Raw genomic sequence first — 10,014 nt, 5'->3', positions numbered from 1 at the left:
CCAAGATCTGTGAGAGTGAGGGGATCATCTTTCAGGATAGGTTGTAGATCTTTGATGATGCACTGGAGAGGTTTTAGTTGGGGGCTGAAGGTGACAGCTAGTGGTGTTCTTACTTAATTGGCCTCTCAGAATTGGTGAGACAACTCCCACCATTTCATGCTCTCTGTATGTGTATATATATCTCCTCAATATATGTTCCATTCTATGCATCCGAAGAAGTGGGCTGTAGCCCACGAAAGCTTATGCTCTAATAAATTTGTTACGCTTGAATTTTAAGCCAGGGCTTCCCTGTGGCTCTTCAATCACTGCTTCCTGGATTATTGTATGAACCACTGGGGCAGAGATGGGGAGTGTTGTATTTAAACTATCATGTGATGTTGGAAGTTTAGATTTCCTATTAAGTCAAATTCAATCCTGGTGTGAATTCTGTGACTCAACTGTCCCTTGTAGCTGGTGTCAGGACTGCCCGTTATAACATCTGGGGGTAAAAAAAAGAGAGCTGTTTTAGAGGAAATATTTAGGTGAGCCATTGAACAAATTGTAGCAACATTACAGGGTCATATGGGAACTTGATCACTGGCCACATTGTGGAAGTAGTAAGGGCAGTTGAAGACATTCAGAGGATTAGCTAAAAAAAATGTAAAGCAATTATTTTTTCAGTTTCAAAACTTCCTGCCCTATGCAGGGCCAACGAGGGTGGGGGGGTGGGGGAACCGGTACAAATTATCAGGGCCCAGCGATCCAGAAGGGGGCCCGGGGCCCGGCTTCCCTGGCTCTCCCCTCCCCTGCCATCAGCCCTGTTTAGCCGGTCCGCCCTTGCTGGGGGGCCCGAAAAAATTCTGGGCCCAGCTTCCCCCCCCCCCGTCTCATTGGCCCTGTTTAGCCAGTCCCCCCCTTGCTGGGGGGCCCAAAAATTTTTTTTCACCAGGGCCCGAACCCGCTCTCAGCAGCCCTGACCCTATGTTCGGTTGCTATAAAATGTGTTTATGATTTTTTCCTTATTTTTGCCATGATTCAATAGCTGTTTCCATTTTTATCAGATCTAATCGGTATCCCTTGGTGCCATTCCCCCAATTGCTTAAGACAAAATTATCTTACATTATCTCAGTGAAATGTCACCTGCAACACTAGTAACTTCCCTGTCAGAGTCACACATTACTTGTGGAAATCTCTTCAAACAATAAATCTGCTGTCTCTACGGCATAGAGGGAAAAAGTAGATAATTTGCATAAGAATACGAGGAGGCATTTCACTGGCTGGCATCCATTCCACCCATCTGAATGAGGCCTTCTGTTGGTTATTTATTTAGCAGGACATAAAGAATTCACTGAAACTTAAACTATTTGGGCCTTCACAGATGTTTTGCACAAATGCTTTAACTAAACTGAATGTGTATCATATTTGATCTTGGCTCCTATGCAGATTATACATGGAAACTTGAAAAAGCAGTATTCCTAGCATAGTAGGGCCCCAATATTTGATTGGGGATTTTTAGGACTATAATAAAAACAAACCATCCTCATGAATTATGGGGCTGTGATGGAAAACAAAATGGTGTAAATACCCTACACAGCACAGTTTCAGCTACTGGCGAGGCTCTAGCCTCAAATCATAGAATCATAGAATATCAGGGTTGGAAGGGGCCTCAGGAGGTCATCTAGTCCAACCCCCTGCTCAAAGCAGGACCAATTCCCACCTAAATCATCCCAGCCAGGACTTTGTCAAGCCGGGCCTTAAAAACCTCCAAGGAAGGAGATGCCACCACCTCCCTAGGTAATGCATTCCAGTGTAAATCCTTTTCCCTACATTTTATTATGGCAGACATCTGTGGAACAGGAAACCTGTTTATTTTGGGTCTCTTAATCCTTGTACCTTTAAGGATAACTACAGTGATCACCTTTTCTTGTTCATGCAAAACTGTATACTTAAAAAAAAAAAAAAAGAAATCTCTCCGAAATTTTCTAAAAACTTTTTAGAATTACCTGCATCTCTTTTAGTATCTCCTGTGTGATTGTGAATGGTGCTGGTATTTCACAGAGACGTGCCATTTTGTTGTTGTTTCCTAGGATAGTATATGGACAAATGACTGGAGGAGAATTGTGTGGGTTTCTAGGATGGGATTTTTTTGTAATATCCATACAGGGCAGAGATCCAGTACTTTTAGTACTTTCAGTTAAACTGCAGTGAAACACGAATATCCTGCCCATTTAAAGGAAAAGGGAAGAGCAGGACAGGAACCAATGGGAGCCCAGTCATGAATTGAGAGCACCGCTGTGCTACTGAAACTCCACTCTTAACTAGACCAGCTCCTTCCAATAGAGACTACTATTCTTTCCGACCTGTCACAGGTCAGGTAACCTAACCACCACTTCCATAACAAATAACTGAACATAAGAACAGCCATACTGGGTCTAATTTTTTTTCCCTAAATTAATGGAGAGATCCTGTCTCCTAGAACTGGAAGGGACCTTGAAAGGTCATCGAGTCCAGACCCCTGCCTTCACTAGCAGGACCAAGTACTGATTTTGCCCCAAATCCCTAAGTGGCCCCCTCAAGGATTGAATTCACAACCCTGGGTCAGACCAAAGGTCCATCTAGCCCAGTATCCTGTCTTCCAACAGTGGCCAATGCCAGGTGCCCCAGAGGGAGTGAACAGAACAGGTAATCATCTAGTGATCCATCCCCTGTTGCCCATTCCCAGCTTCTGGCAAACGGAGGCTAGGGACACCGTCCCTGCTCATCCTCGCTAATAGCCATTGATGGACCTATCCTCCATGAAATTATCTAGTTCCTTTTTGAATCGTGTTATAGTCTTGGCCTTCACAACATCCTCTGGCAAGGAGTTCCACAGGTTGACTGTGTGTTGTGTGAAAAAATGCTTCCATTTGTTTGTTTTAAACCTGCTGCTTACTAATTTAATTTGGTGACTCCTAGTTCTTGTGTTATGAGGAGTAAATAACACTTCCTTATTTACTTTCTCCACACCAGTCATGATTTTATAGACCTCTATCATATCCCCCCCACCCCCCAGTCGTCTCTTTTCCAATCTGAAAAGTCCCAGTCTTATTAATCACTCTTCATATGGAAGCCATTCCAAACCCCTAATAATTTTTTATTGCCCTTTTTTGAACCTTTTCCAATTCCAATATACCTTTTTTGAGATGGGGGTGACCACATCTGCACACAGTATTCAAGATGTGGGTGTACCATGGATTTATATAGAGGCAATATGATATTTTATGTCTTCTTATCTCTCCCTTTCTTAATGATTCCCAACATTCTGTTTGCTTTTTTGACTGCCACTGCACATTGAGTGGATGTTTTCAGAGAACTATCCACAATGACTCCAAGATCTTTCTTGAGTGGTAACAGCTAATTTAGACCCCATCATTTTATATGTATAGTTGGGATTATGTTTTCTAATGTGCATTACTTTGCATTCATCAACATTGAAGTTCATCTGCCATTTTGTTGCCCAGTCACCCAGTTTTATGAGATCCTTTTGTACCTCTTTGCAGTCTGCTTGGGATTTAACTATCTTGAGTAGTTTTGTATCATCTGCAAATTTCACCACCTCACTGTTTACCCCTTTTTCCAGATCATTTATGAATATGTTGAACAGGACTGTCCCAGAACAGACCCCTGGGGGACACCACTATTTACCGCTCTCCATTCTGAAAACTGACATTATTCCTACCATTTGTTTCCTATTTTTTAACCAATTAATCCATGAGAGGACCTTCCCCCTTATCCCATACCAGCTTACTTTGCTTAAGAGTCTTTGGTGAGGGATCTTGTCAAAGGCTTTCTGAAAATCTAAATACACTATATCCACTGGATCCCTCTTGTCCACATACTTGTTGACCCCCCTCAAAGAATTCTAGTAGATTGGTGAGGCATGATTTCCCTTTACAAAAACCGTGTTGACTCTTCCCCAACAAATTATGTCCATCTATGTGTCTGACAATTTTGTTCTTTACTGAAACCAAAAATGTTCTAAAAATACAGGGCTAGTTCCTCAGTTGCTCTAACTGGACATCATTGGTGGAGCTCTGTCCATTTACACAAGCTGAGGATCTGACCCTCTGAGTGAGAACAAATGTGAGACTAAGGGATAACCATGGTGATTTGACTAATCTCTTACCAGAGGAGAATCCTGGTCATTTTCAAGCCTTGCTAGGGCTCAGGATTGATGAAGGAGGCAAAGTGCTGCAGAGACAGTTTGTAAATACTTCATGTAATACTACCAATTGATCAAAAACTATACAGAATTAATTAATATCTGGTGTGGGCCTATGGATAAGAAAGCAAATCATAGATCAAGTTAATGAAAGTGGAATGTTCAGCATAATTGCTGATGAAGCTCTGCATGCAACTAATAGAGAACCGCTGCCAGATCTGTGGATTAATCCACAGCAGCTATTCTCAAACTGGTCCACAGATGAGGTATGATCAGTGAAGTCCCTGCTGGTACTCCATGGAAAACTCCCAGGGCACACGGAGTTGGCTGTTCTTGCTTGAGTTGCATCAACAAACATCCATTCAATCTAGGCTCTTAGGCCCAGACCCTCCAAGGTATTTAAATTCCTAACTTCCATTGATTTCACTATGCATTGTTGTAGCAATGGAAATTAGGAGCCCAAATACCTTTGAGGATCTGGGCCTGAATTACAAAGAGGAGTCTGGATGTACGTAAATGCAGCTGGATTCAAGAGACTTGGCTGGGCAGCACGTATTAATAGAATTCTGATGAAAAATTGTAGAGATGCTCAGGAGACTAGCATGAAAGCTGGTTATGTCTTTTCCTTTTTGTGCTTTAAATATTTCTGTTACGAGTCTGTTTGGATTCTGAAATGTTCAGTGTACCACCAATATTTCAGACCTAATTGTTTCTGATAAGCTATCAACAAGAAGTTAATGGTAGTGTTTAATTAAATGATACTTTCCAGAACTGCTTTGCTGGTTGTACTATATTTAACTTTAAGAACAGTCTTTGATGCATCTCCTAGCCTTTTGCTAATTCCAAAAATAACTGCTATCTGTAAATAGAAAAACTAGCTACATTAAGCAGCATGCAAGAAAGGCCATAATCATTACTATGTCAGGAGTACTATATTAATATGTCTCTAATGTAGCCTTTTCCCAACATTTCTTCAATTCTGTTGGGTTTATCCATATCTGACCTTCATATATCATAAAAATTAATCCAGAAAGCTGGGGACTATGTGAGTGGCTTATACCTCATGGAATGATGCCACATTATTTTCATGATATAGCAACACCCGTCATTTTAAGTGCTGACATCAGGTGAAAAAGTTAAAGACCCGAGTACCAAAATGTTTTATCCTACAGTAATAGGGATTTATTTCTTATGACTAAAGGCTATTTTCACCTGATGCATGAAGGAGTAACTTCTCTCAAAAGGATGCTCCTTTGTTGTGACTGTCATAGGTACCAGCTGAGTACCCCCACCCCAGCCCTCACTAGACTGTTGTTAAAGAACCCAGCCACTGGGTCCCCAAGTGTTTTAAGAGTCCACAGCTTTAATGGAGTCCAGCGACTGCCTCAGTCTTGGGGTCCTTAGGCGCACAGCCAGGATGCAGATCCTCTGTCTGGCACCCCCTCCTCAGAGTTGGAACTCACCCTTCCCTTTGGAGTCCTTGGGGACCATCTGTGTTCAGGGAAGGAAGCAGTGCTCCCCGGCCTCCCACCGTCTCAACTGCCAGTGGCACCTACCTGCTGGCTTGCTTCTCCCGTCTCTTGAGCTGAAGAAAAACGGCCCCTAAAAAGAGCAGCTCCTGCTCTTTTATAACTTTCAGTATCTTCTGTCAGCAGATTAGAGACCCCTGCCAGCTGATTTCGTGCCCCTGAAAGTTCTCCTGGTTGGGAGTCAGTTTACTGTTTAGAGCTATTCCCTTTTAGTGGGACATATGGTGACCAGACAGCAAATGTGAAAAATTGGGACAGGGGGTGGGGGATAATAGGAGCCTATATAAGAAAAAGACCCAAAAATCGGGACTGTCCCGATAAACTCAGGACATCTAGTCACCCTAATGGGACAGCACTTTGTCAACAACCATCTTTTGTTATTCTTTTGCCACCAGCCTTTGGAATTTCGGTCCAAAATGGAGGCAAATAGTTAGCCGAGAAGACAGAGGCATATTTGGCTGATAATATTCTTTGGGGGTGCTAAGCCCTGCCCCCACTCCTGAAGCAGTGGCTCCTGTCCCAGGGGGCTGGATCAGGTGCCCTATTCCGACCAGCTAACTCTCACCCATCTCAGATTTGAAGAAGCCAATGACAGTATCATTTATGCATGTCCACACACAGATGAGCCCCCCCCCCAGCCCCAACAATCCCTCTTCCTGTCCCCAGCACCGTTGGCGGTGGGGCTTTGCCTGGTGAGCTTGATGCATCAAGTACTTTCCTGTTCTATCCTACCAGGTTTACTAATCCCCAAAGTGAGCCATCCCAAAAGTCTACGGTTCTCCCATCTGCCAACAAGCCTGAGAGAGTCTCCCCATCTCAGACATCTGGACCAACAGCTGGACCCATGGAGCACTTCAATGCAACTGGCTGTGGTGACTTGGAAGACTCCAAAACGCACAGACACTAGTGACAAACAGAAGCCTAGAATGCCTACAGTGGGTTGGGCATCCATTTGAAGGGGAAAGTGCTAGGCAAGGAGAAACTGTGTGCTCCAGTTTCAAGAGCCTCTCTAGTTTCTGAATACCAATGGCTCCCTCTTCGCCACTGCATCAAACACAAACTTCATGATTTTTGCCTATAAATCTTTCCATAGCTTAGTCCTGCCTCACATATCACCTCTTATATGGTGTTAAACTGTTGATGCCAGCCTCTTCTCTGCCAAGTATGCCAGTCTTCCCGTTAGGGCAATTTTCCCTGCAGTGTTTTTGTGCTTTTTTTGCCCATGCTGCCCTCTGTGCTTGGGGGCAGCTACTTGTACAAATCTGTGAAGCCATACTTTGTACTCTTTCAGATGCTTCTCTGCTGTGATGCTTGCAATGGTTAGGCAGAAGGGTGTGCTGCTACTGCTTCTTATTAAGTTAACCAGGATTGTTTCACAGTTTCCCTCCCCCAACTCCTTCCCTGTTTAGTTGTTTTATCCACTTGGCATTGCATCATACCTAGAGAATTGAGGGTTTGGGGGCAGGGATTGTCTTGCTATTATGTGTGTGTACAGTGCCTAGCCCCAATCTCCTCTCAGGGTCTCTAGGTGCTATTGTTACACTGTGATGCTGGCAGACCAGGGGCCACTCAAGTCATGGTCCCCATGTCTCAGCTGGACACTGACAGATCCATAGCTGGAATCTATTTTGGTCCCTGGTGGGTTAATATTGATAAAATAGGTAATAGAAGTATAAGAAAGTGTTTGGACTCTATTGAATGATTGTGATTTGCTGCATTAATCTTGCTTGTAATATCTGTGTTCCGTATAGTAATGCAGGATTTGAGTGGATGTATTGTGAGCCTCTGTGACCGCATGAATCACCATACAGGAGCAGGATGTTAATTAGTGTGAAGAGTTGCTTTTCTACAGAAATTGTTATGCCTCTTCTAAAAGAGGAGACCCATTGATACCTGATGAGCTAGGTTTGGATCTTACAACTGGAAACTCCTTACATCTGGATTGAGACACCATCAACAAAAAGACTAAAGACTCTTATTGTAGTTCTGCTTTCATCCTCATGAAGATGACTCATGCAAGTGGACTCCACCCATCAGCTGAGTTTGCAGCTCAGAGCACATGGCAGGAGGGGGATTAAAAACCCCAAACAAAAGGAACTAGGCATTTCTATACTGCTTGGACTCAGGGTGGGAGGGGCAGGGGAAGTGATTCTAGGCATAAGCAAGAGATCCCCAGCTGCATAGTCTGGGTTTGCCCTAAAGGTCAAATAGCGCTTGCTGACTATAGAAGTCTATATTACCTTTTGAAACCTAAGACTGTAACTCATTCATGTGTCTACTTGCTTGCTTTAATCTTGTAAATAACTCTCTCTTTAATAAAGCTTCATATAATTTATTACAGGATTGGCTACGAGCATTGTCTTTAGTGTGAGTCTTTAAAAAGTACAATTGACATGGGGTAAGTGACTGATCCTTTGGGATCAGGAGTTACCTGAATATTGCTGAGATTCTTGGTGTAAGGGGCCATTGATTACAGAGATACACTTACGTGTGTAGTAGTAGGATTTTATGTTTATATTTTATATAATTTAGATTGAAGGATAAAGATTGTAGCATGTATTAAATGTATTGATGTATGATTTGACCATATCCTGCCAGCCACCCTTTTGGAATAGCAGAAAGGAATGGTCTAATGTGCCATTGGTAGAAATACAACAGCCAGAATCTGTGTCTGAGCTGATTTCAAGACAGTAACAGACCTTTCAAGGTCACCACTTTGTTGTAGGTTTTGCATTTTAAAATAAGTAAAAGAATGCAACGATTGCTTTTCTTTTGCATTGCAACTTGATGTTCCTGTTCAAAATGTTCTGTGTAAATTAGTTCTGTTCTGTGTGTGAATGAGGAATGTGTGTGTTAAGAGATAAGTGTGAAGGCCATCACCGAACCAGATGTTCTAGGGAGGAACCGAAGACAGACGCAAGGGCGCCAGGAGGCTGCAACACGCCCCTATTGAAATGTCAGAGAAGGGCAGATTGACAACTCAAAAGATGAGACAGGAAGCTATCAATGGGGACAAGATAGCTGTGATCAAAACCAGCATGGGATAATTCCCTGAGTGACTTGATGAAAGAACAAGATAAAGGATGAGAAGGACAATTTAAGAAAACGAGCACTCTTCAAGCAACAATTGATTACAGCATGATGGTGAAAAACTCATTGGTCCCAATGAAGGAAAAATCACTGTATAAACAGGGTGCCTTGCCATGAAACTTTGGGTTCGTCCTGCCAAGACTTCCCTGGAGCATCGTGTCGCGACCCACAGAACCCGGCTCCTACCTACCCAGGATCAACCTAGCTGGCCACTAGATTGATCTGGACTCTAGACTGCTAACTATAAGAGAGAGAGAGAGTGTGTGTGTGTGTGTTTGTGCACGCGCGCTAATTGTTGTATCTTCAATAAACGAGGCTTATTGCTTTTTCCCCTGAAAAAGATCCTGTGTGCTTCTTATAAGCATAACTCATGGGCGGCAAGAAAGATCAGAGTACCCAAGGAAACTGTCTGTGTCACCGGGTTAAGGCTGCTAAAGTGCCTGAGGAGTTTGCACTTGGTGCAGTTGGTTAGTGAAATCTAAGTTTAGAGTTCACAACCAATTAGAGTTTGTGCCCTGATTTTTAACAGTCTGCCCTGAGGTTGACATTCACACTCTTGCATCACTGTCGGGAGGATTACAAATATAAATAAACATTAATATTTAATTATAAAGAAAGGGGGACAAGGAGAGATCTTAGGGTTCATAACTCAGTTCAGACACCCTTAATTTACAGGGGGCTTTTCTCCAATTTTCAACATCAAGGAGTGTCATTCCTAAGAAAAAAATTGATTCAAACTAGGAAAAAGACTCTGCGTTGGAAAACTCTGTCTCAGCAAATTGAGAGATTGCTGATTCTGCATATGCCACACTGTAAATGCTAAATTACTTAAAGCTGGAGAAAAAACAGAGGAAAATTCTCTTTTCTATAGGTTTTTATACAACGCTTCTCACCATAAGCAACATGACTAACATTGGTCACATGGCATTTGTTCGCTCATCCTCTCCCCAAAAGGAGAAGTGTGTGCAGTGGTTTTATTATAGTACAGTTTGATTTTTATTGTTATTAAATAAATATACCTGTTCACGGTGACAATCAGAATTTTCCTAAAGAGGGAGCCTAGTGAGAGGACCCATTTTCAGTAGGGCGCCTGTCCCAGAGTGAAGATGGTGGAGCACAGCTTGGCTTGCTGTACGATTTGCAGAGGGCAGAGCCAGCCACAGGCAGGTCTGCAGGCACAGAAGGAAGTGCTGGGATATGCTGAGCCTGAGTCCC

The sequence above is a fragment of the Malaclemys terrapin genome, chromosome 2, assembly GCF_027887155.1.
Source record: "Malaclemys terrapin pileata isolate rMalTer1 chromosome 2, rMalTer1.hap1, whole genome shotgun sequence".
Classification (NCBI taxonomy): Eukaryota; Metazoa; Chordata; order Testudines; family Emydidae; genus Malaclemys; species Malaclemys terrapin.
Note: the sequence above shows the minus strand (reverse complement) of the source record.